The sequence below is a fragment of the Podarcis tiliguerta genome (genome assembly GCF_965153285.1).
Source record: "Podarcis tiliguerta genome assembly, chromosome: 8".
Taxonomy (NCBI): domain Eukaryota; kingdom Metazoa; phylum Chordata; class Lepidosauria; order Squamata; family Lacertidae; genus Podarcis; species Podarcis tiliguerta.
The window spans coordinates 17,580,505-17,596,374 of record NC_139541.1 but is presented as its reverse complement, the minus strand read 5'-3'; the positions used below and the strand labels follow the sequence as shown (position 1 = coordinate 17,596,374).

The 15,870-nt window shown below is 44.4% G+C and overlaps 1 protein-coding gene and 1 long non-coding RNA gene across 3 annotated transcripts in view; both read right to left on the bottom strand.

Moving 5' to 3' along the window:
- The window catches only part of TTLL10 (tubulin tyrosine ligase like 10), a 200,223-nt gene that overhangs the window by 69,920 nt on the left and 114,433 nt on the right, over nt 1-15,870 (bottom strand). The window lies entirely within an intron of this gene.
- LOC310683973 lies at nt 11-14,574 on the bottom strand. The gene is made up of 3 exons (XR_014514610.1): nt 10,409-14,574; nt 4,171-10,358; nt 11-3,998 (listed from the first exon to the last, which is right to left on the bottom strand). It is a non-coding gene; the product is annotated as an uncharacterized lncRNA (long non-coding RNA).

Genomic DNA, 15,870 nt, shown 5'->3' with positions numbered 1-15,870 from the left:
GTACAGCAGGAATAGATTTGCTTGGTGGACAACACCAGTAGCCATGCTTTGTGGGGCTTCTGGGAGTCGGATTACAGCTCCCATTGCTCCTGATAGTTGGCCATGCTTCATGGGGCTGATGTGAGTTTAGTTCAACAACATCTGGAACTTCCTGTCTCTTTTTTTAAAACCAGTCCTTTATTCAGAACCATAATGACTAGAGTCTTTTTAGGGTGAGAGCCACAGCCCAATGGCAGAGCACCTGTTCGGGCCCTGAACATAACTATTGGCACCTCCAGGTAAGGCTGCAAAAGATTTCTGCTGAAAGCCCAGAGAGCTGCTGCCAGCCAGTGTAGACAATAAACCACAGAACAGACAATGCCAGAAGGACCAAGTTTGCATTCCCCCATGTATAAATCTCTAGGAGCCAAATATTTCTGACACAGTAAGATCTTGCCTCTTCAATTCAGAGCTGAAGCAAATTACTCTGTAAAGATTCAACATATGTCAGATGTTAACATTTGCCCCCTTTCAATAGGGATTCGCTCCCCAAGTGTGAAAGTTCACCTCAGGATATTGAGGTAAACGTTACCTCAGAATGTTGAGGTAGATTTTACCTCAGAATTTTGAAATTTGAGTACTGTTGCTTGATCACAATGGCAGGTACCAAATGCATGCTCTGGCCAGCCACCAGCTCCCTGGAACCATCAAACACAAACCATCATCTCGTGGTCAGAGGTGCAATCCTAACAAGTGCAAAGCCTTATTCCGTGTCGCCCTCTATCATTGTTGGGTTGGGTTTTGCCTTGTTTGGCTAACTGCTTTGTTTCCCTGTCGTGAGCCACCTGGAGAATTTTGTAAGGGCGGCCCACAAAGATGGCTGACAAATGTCCACTCCTAATCAAATACGTTTTGTCAAATTTTTGAAGATAGGCATCATGGGACTGCAGATGGAGCAGCCAACAATCAGGTGAACACTGAGCAAATGTCACGATTGCCAAGGGGTGATGTGTAGAGCAGTCAGCATCCAAACTGACAAGAGGAGAATTTTGAGGTGAATTTTTCAAGAATAAATTAGTTTCGGTCCTACTTGCAAACGGTGAACCCATTGAGGGAAGCTATTGCATTCTCTTCACCACCCAGCCCCAAAAGTGCATGGCTACACCTCCTCTCCTCCCAGTTATTAGGTAACTGTCAAAAAAGATAAAGCAAATCAAATCCCGTCGACAGGCAGCCATGTTCCATTTAGCCTGCACAAAAGACAGACTTTTTTCCCTTTCATTCCCCCCGCCATGTTCATTTCACCCCCCTGCAGCATCAATAATTCATGGATTTAAAAGGGAAAAAAGATGATAACCAGTAAGAAATTTAAGCAGCAGATGCTCTCTCTCCATTAGAAAAAGAGAAATAAGTCTCAATTCGGGGGTGTTATTTTTCTTTAAAATATTTCTGCTTTGTTCTGTAAGGACAATGGCGCAGCGCTAGTGTTTTGACACTGCGGATCTTATAACAGCCGCTGGTGACATGTTAGCTAACAAATTGGCACAAATGACCATGGTCGAAATAATTACATGGTAAGGAGAGGCGAATCAGAGAACAAATCTCCGTCTATCAGGTCCAGGAAAGACATTGTAACAAAAGGGAGATATGTAGATGTTTTGCAAATTAATCAGCTTTAATCATCCCTTTTTAAAAACTGGAGGACTTTACTGAAAGGGCACTGGTGCCAGCTAGACCCCAATTAAAGTGAATAAGGGGGGATTAAGGACACAATCTGGTAAATGCACTTAGCACCAGGGAGTGAGTGCCATTGACTGTGGTGCGACTTGCTTCTGAGTAAACATGTATAAGATTGCACTGTAAATAGTTGAAGACCAAGTACTAGAGGGTTTAAACCCACATTTAAAGCACTAGGATACCATTTAAAACTGTCATGGCTTCTTCCACCAAAGAATTCTGGGAGCTGTAGTTAGTTAAGGGTGCTGAAAGTTGATGGGAGACCCCCTACCCACTTCACAAATCTACAATTTCTCAGAGTTGTTTAACAATCAAGCCCTCTTCACAGGGAAGTCTGGAAATTGTAGCTGTGTTGAGGGAATAGAGCTCTCCTGACAACTCCTTGGCACTCTTAAAAAACTGCGACTCCCAGAATTCTTTGGGAGGAATCCATGACTGTTTAAAGGTGCATGCTGTGAATGAGGCCTTAATGATCCCAAGTGTGGTTAGAGCTTGCATTGAATAACACAATAGCTGCTTTATCTTGATGCAAGCTATTAAGAGGAGGTGCTAGCTATGCATTTTTTACAAATTCATACCAAAAGGATGATCAATATTAAAGAAGAAGACTGCCTTATTAAGCTATCAGGGGTCTACAGAGTTGCCACATGTACTGTCTTTCAGAGGGCAGTCCTCTACCTGAAGGCTGTCTGGTCTATGAGTGGTTTAAAGATTGAGAACCCTAAGTAGGGAGATCTGGTAAACCTTGGAGTTGCCTGTCAGCAGTTGGCCTCTGGACCACAGACTAAGCAACCACACAGATCTTTTGCTCAGAGTCATGCTAAGATGTCCGGCCTGTCTATTTGAAATACAGGGTTGCATCCAGAGCTAGCCTTGCTCACAGTGGACCCGCTGAAATGACTGGACATGACTTAGCTTTCGTCCGTTTATTTCAGTGGGTTTATTCTGAGTCATTGGATATATTCTGAGTCACTAAATTTACACCTGTCCCTAAAAATTAACATATGCCAACACGATGCAAATCTGTGATTCATTTCTGCTTTTTTGGGGTAATGTGTGAATAGCTACCCTAGAGGGGTATGTAAACAACATCACAGGAATAATTAGTGAGTGTTATCACCAACTCCAGATGTCATCTCTGTATAGATACACCACTGACCCATAGCAGAAACACCAACCCTTAATTCCATACTTCTGCATTAATCCTCAAACATATATGGCTTTTGAAAGAACCATGGTTTAATTGTGGTCTACCAAACCCCCAGTATCGGATTTGTTATTTATTTAACTATTTGCAAGCACAGGACAGTCAAGCATTGGTCTTTGGGGGTTGCTTGGTGCAGTACGACACTGGTGACCATCTCCCTTCCTTTCTCCATCCAGCCATGGCTGAGTGTTTTAGCTGCCCCACCAGCAGAGATTAATTACAAATGGGGGAGATGCCCTCAAATTCTAGATGATGGCTCTCATTAGTGAGTCTATCGAAAGGCTGGGTCGGCAGCTCTGTGAACAGGGATGAAGACCTAAAACAGAATGATGTTCTGGTCCCTATATCCAGACGTTATGGAAATTAACCATGGCTCAATGTTGGGGGCTGCTCTCGCAGGGCACATTTGACCCTGAACAGGAGCACCAAACACTTTTTCTTCCTTCCTTCATTCTTCCACGGCCAAAAGCAGCCTGGGATAATTTGAAGGCAAGGCAGTAGTGGGGAGAGTTGCTGTTGTCCTTAGGTCCTGCCTGCAAGCTTCTTATACGCACCTGGCTGGCAGGACCACTGGCCTGATCCAGCAGGGCTCTTTTCTGTGTTCTTATTCATCATACTCTTCTTAGATGGCTTCAAAGGGGAATCTGTGGAAGCCTGCTGTCTTATTTCCAACCAATGGGGTGTGGCTCTGCCTGTCACTGGCTCTGGCTCCACCTACTGTTGGTTTCCCTACCTTCTGCCCCATTAGATCCAGTGAACACAAGCCTTGCATGTATGCTGTGCTGAGTCATTGTCTTGTACACTGGACACGGATCAGCATGCAAAAGACTGGCCCTGACTTCCCTACCTGGTTGGCACTTGGGAGACTTCAGCAGAAGTGGGATTTTGGGTTGCCAAAATCTGATTTAAAAACTACACACACAGAGAGAGTGCAGTGTTTTTCAGAAGCTAGCCTGAAGATCTTGCCATCGCTCCCTGTTACAGCTGTATAATCCACAGCTCGCTAATCCTTCCATCGTCTTGCTCAAGCACAAACAGCAATACACAGAGCAAAAATAAAGAGTCAAGGAAGCCTCTTGTCCCCAGTGGCGTAGCGTGGGTTGTCAGCACCCGGGGCAAGGCAAGTAATTTGCACCCCCTAACCCGTGGATTTGCACCCCCTAACCCGTGGATTTGCGCCCCCTAACCCTAACCCCCAGACGTTGCGCCCGGTGCGGCCGGCCCCCCCCCTGCACCCCCCACGCTACGCCACTGCTTGTCCCACCTCACCTATTGCCAAAACATATACAATAATATATTTGTCTGCCTTAGATTTTCCTAAAAGATTAAGAACTCAATGGAAAGGGGCCTTGTGGTAGGAAACCGAGGGGATAGGAGAACAGAAAGGACGCAAAAGGAGAAATCTTTGTCTGCCATTTCCTTTGCCAAGCTATTTTTTAAGTTACGCATGCAGGAATCTGAAAGACCCAGAGGTCAAATCTTAGATTTTGGAAGCCTCCACTGAAGTTGAAAGGATTTACAATGGATTTACGCCACTGCCTTTAATATCTTTTGTTTTCACACACCCTTGAGGAGGTAGCATTCTCCATTCTCATCACATACGTGGCCTCTATGCGGTAATTAATGCAAGCTTAGGAGCAATTATTATCTTAAACTGCTAGCTTATTTTCATAATTACTGGCTTAAATGGGCTGTACCAATGTGATTTCTCCTCCCTCTCTTCTATTTGGGCTAAAGCAATTAGATTTGTCTCCATCCCCGGTGAAACTCTTGTTTCTTAAGTATTTTATTGGCTTGCTCTCTCAGCAAAGGGCACATAATATTAGGAATTTCAGCAACAGAAGTCTCATCTGGCTTAAACTTTCCAAGGATTAAGGCACAAGTAGTGGGGACACCTCCTTATCCCTCCTCTTTAATAAGAGATGAAGTTATTGACAGCATGTTGCCTTGCAATGGCACCCCCAAACCTGCCACTTAGGGTGGACTGTCTCCCCCAAAGAAGGACATTTGGGGATTTGAGGTTGTTGGATACAGCAGAACACTTTCCTCAATTCAACAGAATGGAATGCCCCCAAAGGCATTAAGTTGTGAATTATGGAGTCCATTAAAGAACCAGCCTGGAAGAGGAAAGCAAACCACTACCTTTCATTTCCCCCATTTGAATTCCTCTCTCGCACCCAAAAACATGCTCCTTTAGCTTCTTCCTATTTAAGCAGATCTGACTCCGTTCCAAAACATCCAGCAAAGTTTTATCCCCCCCCCCTTCCCAGCTGAACCGAGATGGCCTGTCCTTAACACATAATTCTTCTCCTATCCCCGGTCGGTCTCGCCCGCTGACCGTGCTAAGACCTCCATTTCGACAAGGGCAAAAAATAAACAAAAATAAACCAACCTTTCCACGTTATGGCTCTCGGCGTAGAGCCCATCGGAGGCTCCCATCAGCAAGATGAACGACACGCACTGGGCATATGCTCGGCCATTTCCTTAACTGCCAACATGGCCATAAGCAATAAGAGGCATATAGATACTGTGTGCTAAGTGAGGCAGGGGATAGGATGATAGTGGAAGCAGTTTCAATTCAAGAGGTGTTCTCTCTCTCTCTCTCTCTGGTCATTGTCATAAAATACTAAGAGGTGGGCAAAGTAAGGAAAGGCCTTGAGGGGGAAATTCCTCCCCTCCACCCGCAGGCACCTGCAGTAAGGTGTGAACGCTTAAGGTTGGTCTATCCACTCAGGACACGGAAGGAGAAGGAAGGGAGAAAAGAGGACAGCAAGAAAGTAAGGGCTGTAACCTTACCATGGCACAAGATCAAAGCAAATAAGGTCATCATTTTTTTAAATAAATAAATAAATCATAAAACGAAAAAAGCTCTCCGTTTTTAAGCCCTCAGCAAGCACACTATTTCCAGCTGTTGGGTACCCATGAAACATAAAACCAACCTATTCGTTACCAGGGTTACAGACCTCATTTAGTTAATCATCACCATGATGACCAGGGCCCAAAAGGAGAGGGGTGGCAGGAAAGGTGTGGGGGAAAGAGGGGGGAGGAAACAAAGAACTTTAAGAAAATAAAAAGCTACTACTTTCTCTATCTGGGATCCCATTCTTTTATCTGCCCTCATGTCATCCTCCCCGCTGGTCTTTATTCCTCCTTTCCTTTCTGTTGTACAGAAAAGCCAAGTTTTGAGCGGTGCTTTTCAAACAGCCAGGTATCATTTCTCCTCCAAATGGGAAAGGTGGGGCCTTTGGTTCATACTGCACCAGGTTGCTCAAGGTCCAGAGAGGAATGTGAGTTGAGAGGAAAGAAAAACGGGAGGGGAGGGGAGGGGGATCCCCGCACTTCTAACTTGTTAGTTAACCTGCCCGCCTGAGCCTTAATCAATAGCCAGGGACTCTGAAGGGAACAAAGAACAAACACAGAAGAAAAGTCGAGCCCTTATCTCAGATCCCCATCAGATAAGCCATACTGGAGTCCAAAGGGACAGGCTGGCCTGTTCAGCCCTTTCCGAGTTCAAGAAGGAGCAAAGGGATGTTTCTGTGGCTTCTCTACACTTCAGTGATAGCATTCTTGCTTTGAATTTATTTTAATTTGTTCCCAACACCATCATTATTTTTAGGAGGCAGAGGAAGCTGGGGGAACCAAGTAAACCCTGAACTCTAATCAAAACATGCATCTCAGGGTAATTTTGGAATTAAGTCTCTTTCTGCGTGTCTTAAGGGAGCAAGCCTATGCATGTCTACACAAAAGTAAGCTCCACTGAGTTCCATGGGATTAGTTCTCAGTTCCTTTAAAGTTGTAGTCCTGTACTCACTTACCCAGGAGTAAGCCCTGTTGAGATTCTTTGGGACATACTTCCGGGTGGACGTGTACAGCACTGTGCTGTAACAATCTGTTTAGCTAGCAAGCGGTCTGGATTCAGATGGCCCCTGTAATAGACAAGGGTGCCTTGCGTCTTTCACCTCTTGATAAACACATTCCAAAACCTCCAATTAGCCGCTCTTGCAAAAACACACCACACGGAAGAAAGCTCTTAAATTGACATGTGATTGCTTTCCAATTTGCAGTAAAAGAAAAAAGAAAATCAAATGCGTTACAGGGTTCCCGATGAGACAGGCAGCCAGAGATCACACACCCTTGACCTTTCGTTTCAGGAGATTTTGGTAAAGGTGATTTTGTGGAAGCCCCGAATTCGTTTGTGAAGATTCAGCAGAGAGAGAGGGGTGGGGGAAAAGTACCCAATGCAGCCTCTAAAGAAATCCTAACAGCTCCTCAGAGAACCATCAAAACAAACATTTACCAGCTTCTGGGAAAACGATATTGTTACCAAAAGCAATTTGCAAACACTTTGTCAGAACGCAGCATGAGATAATTAAGCATATTTGAATTTACAATTTAGATTCTTCTATTAAGGGTGGGAGAGGGGGACGCCCAGCAACCTCATCCTTGTTCTTATTTTATTTACGTCTTCCAATTTCAGCAAAGATTTATTGTTATTATATTATTTGTTTTGCCAGTTTCAATTTTTCTGTCATCACTTGCTCAGGGCAAGCTGTATAAATGCATGGTGTTTCAAATGTTCACATCAAAACTTGTCTTAAGGCTGCAGGCTTACTATACATACTGGAAAATGCTGTGTTAAACACAGTGCCGCTTACTTCCAAGTAAACATGACTAAGATTGCACTGCGTGAGCAGAAACAGGCACCAGCAAGGCTGTATTTGGAGTTTAAACCTTGTTCAGTTTTAAGCCTGGATCAATATTATTTTCAATATGTATTGTGGGATTCCATAGTACAATAGCGTGTGTGCACACATGCTATAGGGGACCTCGATATCTATGAAAGTCTATCCATTGTTAAATCAGATTACAGTCAGAACTCAAGGGGGAATGATTATGTTATACTACCCAGTCAGGCTTTGACATGCACACTTAGTTTTATTCCTAGTCTTAGTCCAGCAGATTGAATTTTTTGTTGCGCAAAATGGGCACTCCAAAATTCTCAAAGCTATTTGCTGTGGATGTCAACAGGTTTCTTTATGGGAGCAGGTGAGACAAGGTTTTTCCCCCCTCAGAAAATTCTCTTGTGAGAAATTTCAGCTCATTTCATGCTAGACAAAACTGAAGGAAAACTTTGCTGTTAGTTCATACTGGTGGATGAGGGAAGTTGTGGGCAGAGAAAGGTGGATTGGAAGGGGAAAAGGTTCGAGCCCATTGCTTCATTCCATGATATTAAAATAATATCAAAGAATATTAAAACTGGATCCATGCAGGGGTGCATTTAACTGAATTTTCTCCAGGGGAGGACTGAAATTCTCCAACCGTTCAGGAGAAGCGTGAAAAATAATAATAAACAGTATGTACCAGCAAATTATTTTCTGAGAAATTTCAGCTCAGCTATGGTTGAAAGGGGAAGTTAAAAGTATATAAAAATGGAAACTTGTGGCACAAACATGTGCATAGATTATTTTCAAAATAAGAAACCCTGGGTTCAACAAGTTAGTGAGTACAAGACTGCAGCTTTAAATGAATAGTTGTATTTATAGTTAGAGAGGATTGTAGAAAGCAATCTTTTGATATTTGGATATCTGCTGATAGACTACCAATACATAAAGATTGGTGTCATTCATCAACATTTAGATGAGCTCAATAGCTGCTGCTGTTGTTTTTCTTTTTTTAAAATAATAATAATAATAATAATAATAGTGATTTTAAAGGTGCAGTCCTCAGCACACCTACTTGAGAATAAGCCCTACTGATGTCAACAGAACTTACTTCCAAGGTTGCACAGTTAAAATTCCAAACTGTTTTGAAAAAAAAAATACTATGTGCTCTTTGTTGGGGTTCAGGTCATATTACACTTAGTGGAACTTACTATACTACTGAGTAATTGAATCCACAAAATTAAGCAACCTACATTTAGCACCCTAACCTGATTTTCACCTTAAAAAGGTTTTCTTGGGAGTGTCATGGATTTTCATGAAATATGAATGGAAGTCCTAAAGATACTATTTCCCACTGGGGGGGAAATGGAACTTACTCCAAAGTAAATATGGTTGGGATCAGGTGCCCATGCTATAATTTAGCGAGTACTTCTTCAAAGGTAATACCATTCAAGTTGAAGGCACTATTAAGGTGTAGGATCTTATTGACAGGGTTTAAAATGTGAATGTGAGATACTACAGAATTTTAGAGTCGCAGACACGGGGGAAACAGCCATTTCTGAACTATCTACCAGTTTAGAGGACTGCAGAGTTGTTCATTCAAAAACTGTCCATCATACCTTAGTGTACACATTAAGACCCACATTTCGTTTTCAAATTAATAGCTCTCTAAAGGCTGCAATCCTATATCCACTTATCTGGGAGAAATAATCATTGAAACCAGCGGGACTTGTTTCTGAAAAGACTTGGGCAGGAGTGTGCCATAAGCCTATTTGAGGGAGCACCGATGTGTCACAAGTTCCCCATATTTCAGACAAGAGCTCTTTTGATACAGCACAAACAGCTTGTGCTGGTTGCCTTTCTGATAATTCAAAAATATCTGGAAGAGCGGGAAATATATGGAAAGCCCCTGGACGCAACAAATCCGGTAATCTCACCTTTGCCACGAGTTCACAAGAGGGCCTTTACAAAAAATAAAAAAGGGGGGAAAGAAAAAACCCCACCAAATTTGTTTTTGCAAATTGATTTTAGTAAATGCCTTATCCTGCATTCTCATCTGAAAGGTGCCCTGAATAAGATTGCATCCTCAGACTCATGCCCCCACACCCCGCTTTTGCAATATGGAAATGATAATACTACGGCCGTAAGGAAGGCAACAAGATCGTATACGTGTGGAACGCCTGAAACGTTCAAGAATGCTACATTCCTGCTAAGTATTTTTATTATCCATTCAAACCCAGGTAGGAGTTTTGACCTTGAGTTCAGTGAGATATCAGCCTGGAGCAATCCTATAAACTTTGTAAGGCTTATGCAGGCACAACAGGATAATGGCCCCATTAAATATCGGTACTAGCCATGCAGTACAAGTCTAAGCTTCCTTACTCAGGAGTAAATCCCTAGTAAATCCCTAGACTTACTCCCTAGTAACTGTCTGAAGAATTGCAGCTTTAGAAGCAGGTTTATATTGGAGAAGGGCTATGTGGAGAGGGATGAAATCTAATTAACGGGCTTTGATGGAGGTAAATATAAAAGAAGTTAGCCCTGCTGACAGATCCCTTCTTTTTCTGTAATCATTTTCTCCTGGCTTCTGTGTTGAAATGTAATGAGATTGGATAGTATTGAAATCAAGATTGGTTTCAGGAGACCTTTCGAAAAAGGAAAAAGGAAAAAAAAGCAAAGAACACCAAGCAAATCAAAACCGTTTCTTGTCTTGTGTGGCCATCCCCACCCCCACTCCCCGCTTTGGAAGAACACACAAAGCAGTCTTTGCCAAACTGGTGCCCTCCAGATGTTTCGGATTGATTCCCAAACTTTTGGAGGGCACCGGGTTGGTGAAGGCGGACACAGAGGAACCTTCCAGAACCTTTTCCAAGAAGTGAAAGCCGAACGGAGCGCTCTGCGTCAACTCCCCTAAAGTCCACAACGCCCAACTGCCTTTTCCTGCTTTTGGAGCCAACAACGGATGACGAGAACCATTTTTGCGTGCTTACAAAACACACACACATACACGTCTTAAAACTCTCACCCGGTTTACTGTGTCAACAACACAAACACACATACACACACCCAAGCATCAGCAGCCCAACAGGCCAAAGGAAAAGTTGACAAAAAGTCAAGAGTTTCTTTTCTTTGAAAGCCATTATTTCAATCATTTTCCTCCTGCGCAAACCATTTTGATCCACTCAACATCCCTCCACACCGACTGGCACAGAAGGCTTCAGATGTGAGGAGTTATACTCCCCTTCGAAAGAGAATCTGGTGTCTCTTTCTTTCTCAGTGCCCAACTCAAAGCAGCAAGTAGAGACAGGTTAGGCATAGAAGCGGAGCTCTGGTGAGAGAACTGGAAGAAAGATTAGGAGGAAGCAAAGAGGCTCTCTTATAACACAGGGATAGACCTGCAGCGGTTATGGGAGGCAGTGGAGAGGAAAGAACGAGGAGACCAACTCAAAATGGCTCCTTTAAGCCAAACTGCAAACACTCTGGACAGAATCAAGATCTCTGCACCCTCTAGTTAATTGCCAAAACCTTAATCCAAGAATCAAATCCCATCCCCTTTACCACTTACACATCATACCATTATTTACCATTTTAGCATTAGGAGAACAGAAATTACTGCTTTCCAATGTATGTGCTTTTAAATATCTGTTACCCCCCTGCGCTTAAACTGCCCCCTGTCCTTGTTAAACAGGGTCACAACCATTTATTTATCTTTTAGCAGTGGGGAAGGGATCAAGATGGGAAAGAATTAAGCAAGGCACAGCTCACCAACAAGGAGGGAAAAGACATTTAGGATTCAGTGAGAGATACAAACCATGGGCTGCTTGGATCGCTCTTCATCTCTTGGTCAACTGAGCGCTTTCCACCCCCCTCGCCTAACTGCCGTGATTCAGTCATCACCACCGATCCCAAATCTGCCTCCTTTGTCAAGATCAGGGCACGAGAGACTAAGGTTCCCCCCCATTGGCTGCCTCCTATTGAATGCCTTGCAACTTTGCTGCTACCTGCCCCAACTGGTTTGGCCAGTTGTAAGGTGAACGTTTGGATTTGCGAGGTTTCAGCCATCCCCACCCCCCTCACCTTCCATCTCAAAGCAGACAAAACCTGATACTTCTTTTTCTTTAAACAAAACTTCCTTCAGTCTACCTGGAGAAAGAAAAGAGACAAAAGATAGAAGGGGGTGGGGGGGGGAAGCACACCTAAGCAAGACGACTTAACTGCGGCTCAGTCACCACCATTAAACTCCCGTTTAGTGCACATCCACGGCGGGAATCTTTCAACCTACAGCATACGAGGACCGCGGAGCCATTACGACGACTTTGGCGCAAGGTGCCAGGTAACCTTTTCCCAACCCAAAACCGCCAAGGATCGTAAATCAATAAATACATGCATTGAAAAAGCAAGTCGCAGCAGGCCTCTTGTGAGTGACTTTGGAGGGTCGGCTCTTCGCACGTCTCAGCAATTTCTCGGGATTTCTCGGCAAGGAGTTTCGCAGGACGTAGACGCGGCTGGGATTTTGGGGGGGGTGCAGAAAGCACACAAGGAATCGGAACAGCTTTGCTATATCTACGCTACCAAAAAGAAAAGAAAATACTTAAAATAAAATTAAAAGTTTTTTAAAAGGAGGGGGGAGCCGCGATGTTGCCCGGCCATCATGGAAGCCTCAAGCATCTTACTTGTTTAAGCTGGAATACAGGAGAGACGGAGAATGTCTAACGGCTCAGCTTACATGTACTTCCTCGACCCCTCCCTAAGCAGGTGCATTCTTTGCTCCCGACCAATCTCCTTGCCTCTAGCCATGAACAGGTGTGTCCTGCCATCTTGGGATAGGCCAGGCGGGGAACCGTCAAGCGTGATGTAGCCACAGACCCCACACAATAGGCTTTCGGAGCCTCCCCACCTCCAAAGGATCTTTTCAAATATCGGGGGGGGGGGAGGAAGTTAGGTTGATGTGTGACATATGCATACTGTATCTATCTACCTACCTACCAACCTAGCACGGCCCGTTGCTCCCATTTTCTCTCAACCTTCATATCTGTTGTTTTATTTAAGAAATGTAGGCTAACTGGTTGGAAAGGGGTCCCTGCCACCAGCAGGGTGTATAACCTTCTGACAAAAGAAGTTCAGTTAGTCTCCCCCTCCAAGCTGCCACGACTGCCATAAGCCAGGGAAGGAGGGGAAGGTTTCAAATAAGGAAGTCACTTTCTGTAGCGTTCAGTCAGAGTCATCCAAGGTTGCAGGTTTCTTGCAGATGTGGGTTGATTAACTCCACCCTTCCATGATCTACATCAGAAATGGGGAACCTCAGGCCCAGAGGCCAGCCGTGGCCCTCCAGGCCTCTCCACCTGGCCCACGGATCCTGGCTGGAATGTGTCCTTAAATTCTGATCATGCCTCATGATTGCTAGGATGGAGAGAAGTGTGTGAGTGTGTGTAGAAACGAGCCAACTGTACGAAGCTAAACATTTACATTTGTGCCTTTGCCCGCTTTTGCCTCGGGCTCTGCCCACCCCTGGCAGAATATCCCTAGGGTTGCCATATTTCAAAAAGTAAAAGCCAAGACACTCCAAAAGTCGCTGAGCTTTTACAAGAAAAACCCCAACGTTGTTGAGCTTTCTTTTTACAAAAAAGCGATTTTTCGATTGACTTGCCAAAGATCCAGGACAAAGCACTGTCTTTCGGAAAATTCCCCCAGATGTCAATTCCACCTTTGAAATCCCAGTAATGTCCAGAAAAATCCGTATGTATGGCCCAAAGGGTGGCAAAAGGTTCCTGTTCGCTACTGACAGTCATTAAAATCGCTATGGTCCACCGTTGTGTTCTAAATATACAAAACGAGAGTCTGTACATCAGCAGCGTTGACGTTGGATTCATCTACCAGTCCAATCTGGGTTCTGTACATCCAATGAGGAGGGAGGCACCATTTTTGTCCTTTGCCTCAGGCAGCAAGATATCTTGGGCTGGTCCTGGAGGCTTACTAGGGCTTTAGCCAGAGGTCTCTTCCTAGCCCTAATGGAGATGCTGAGGACTGAACCTGGATCCTTCCATACACAAAGCGGTGTGCTCTACTACTGAGCTATGGGCTGTCCAAACTAAAATAAGTGAAGTTATTCTGGATATATGCCCTTGCTTAAGAGCCTTGTTGGATGAGCCAAGATGCCCTCCCATCTAGTACTCTTGACAAGAACCTACAGAAATTTGGGAACTGGAGGTAGGCATTGAGAGAATTTCCCAAGTGTCACAAGGAAGAGGCGGTTCTGTACAATACAATAGGTTTGGGCAACTGGAGGTGTGTGTCTTCATGCCAATGGGGCATTGCCCCACCAACATTAGCCTGCCCTCAGCCAGCCCATCCTTCCTGCCTTCCTATTTAACAACAAGTACAAAGGGAGGTCTTGGTTGTAATCTTCCTTCTCCTTAGTCTCAGTTTTGCCCTTGTAGAACTCATCGAGGAGGAGCATGAGGGCAAGATTATAATTAGTTGACTCCACATGTCATCATCTCTGCCTCTATCTATCATTTGCTCTGGCTTTGCTTGCACTTGCTTGCACCAATCTCAATAGGCACAAGCCCCCACTGTAGGCAAATCCAACCCTCAATGCAAATCCAACCCCCCAACCCCCATCTAGCTAAAAACATAACGCCTAAACCCAAAGGTCATAAACACTATTATCCAGTTTCTCTCAGCCAGTTTCTCCCAAACTGGGACACAAGCAATGGGTTTCTTAAGTTCTTTTCCTGCAGTGTGAACAGCAAGACAGAGTCCTTTGGCCTAGTTTGAAACCTGGGGTGCTCTGAGACATAGGCAAAGGGCTGTTGATTTCTATTGTATTTTTAAAAAAATGTAAAATCACTTTTCGCCCGAAGTAAATGGGTTCTTTAAGGCCAACTTCTACAACCTGAACAGCAAGGGAGGTGCTGGCAGAACCCCATGTCCTATGATGTCACCTGGATGTTGTCTCCTGGCAACAAAGGGCTCTTTAACCCCTTCTCTCCTGCAGCGTGCACAGCAAGGAAGGCCTTGCGAGAGAAATGTGAAGGCTCAAGGCACCAGTGCTATTTTTCTAGAAAAATAGGTGCCAGAAATCACTATTAACATCTCCCTTGTTCTCTTATACAGTGGTACCTCAGGTTAAGTACTTAATTTATTCTGAAGGTCCGTTCTTAACCTGAAACTGTTCCTAACCTGAAGCACCACTTTACCTAATGGGGCCTCCTGCTGCTGCCGCTCCACCAGAGCACAATTTCTGTTCAAATTTCAAAGTTCTTAACCCGAGATACTATTTCTGGGTTAGCGGAGTCTGTAACCTGAAGCGTATGTAACCTGAAGTGTATGTAACCCGAGGTACTACTGTAATAGTAAAGGTGCCCACATGAGAGGTGCCAGAACTGAGTTCTGTCGGGTTCCAGCTGAAAAAAAGCCCGAGATTCTACCAAAGCATCTTTTCCGCTGGAGAAGAGGGGAATGGGATCATAACTTTGCCCTTTTCCTGCACATCCAAGTTGATAGTGGATAGTGCCAATGGTTGTGCCCAGCAGTCCTTTTCCAGATGAAAATATGCCCCCACTGTTGAAAAATTCACCTCAAATATTTTTATCAGTGTCGTTTTGTGCAAGCCATCTTGAATTGCATTCTGGGGGAAAGGCAGAATATAACAACATCATCATCATCATCATCAACAACAACAACAACAATGGGTCTGCTCTGAGCAGGATTAGCATTCAATACAGGCCCATAATTGAACAATAGAAAGGGCTTAAGGAAATAAGATATGCCTCCTGGATCATGCCAATGGCTCATCCAGTCCAGCATCCTATTTTTGCAGCTTGATGAAGTCCGAAAGAAAGACCTGAGGACAACAGCACTCTGCCCACCTGTCATTCACAGGAACTGGTATTCAGAGGCAAGGTGCCTCTGGAGGAGCCCCTGCAAACACTTCCTTGAGTGCTACAGATCATACCTGATTATAGTGTTGCATTGGCCCCTAACTATGAAATGGGGCATGTGGACACACTGTGAGAACTTAATGAATGTCGTGATTGCAAAGTATCCACACGGAGGTTCAAAGCCTGTGCTCTGTTCACAGATCTAGGATTCTTCCCAATGCACACTGGAGGAGGAGGAGTCTACATGAATTGAGCATGTCCAAATCTTCTGAGACACACTCGGGGTTCTGTAGCAGTGCTCTACCACTCAACTGTGGCTCATCTACAGAAAAGTGTGCCTGTTCTGTCTCTGCCTGATCTACTGCCCTCAGTGTGTTTCCTTCCATTTAGTCTCCATCAGGGT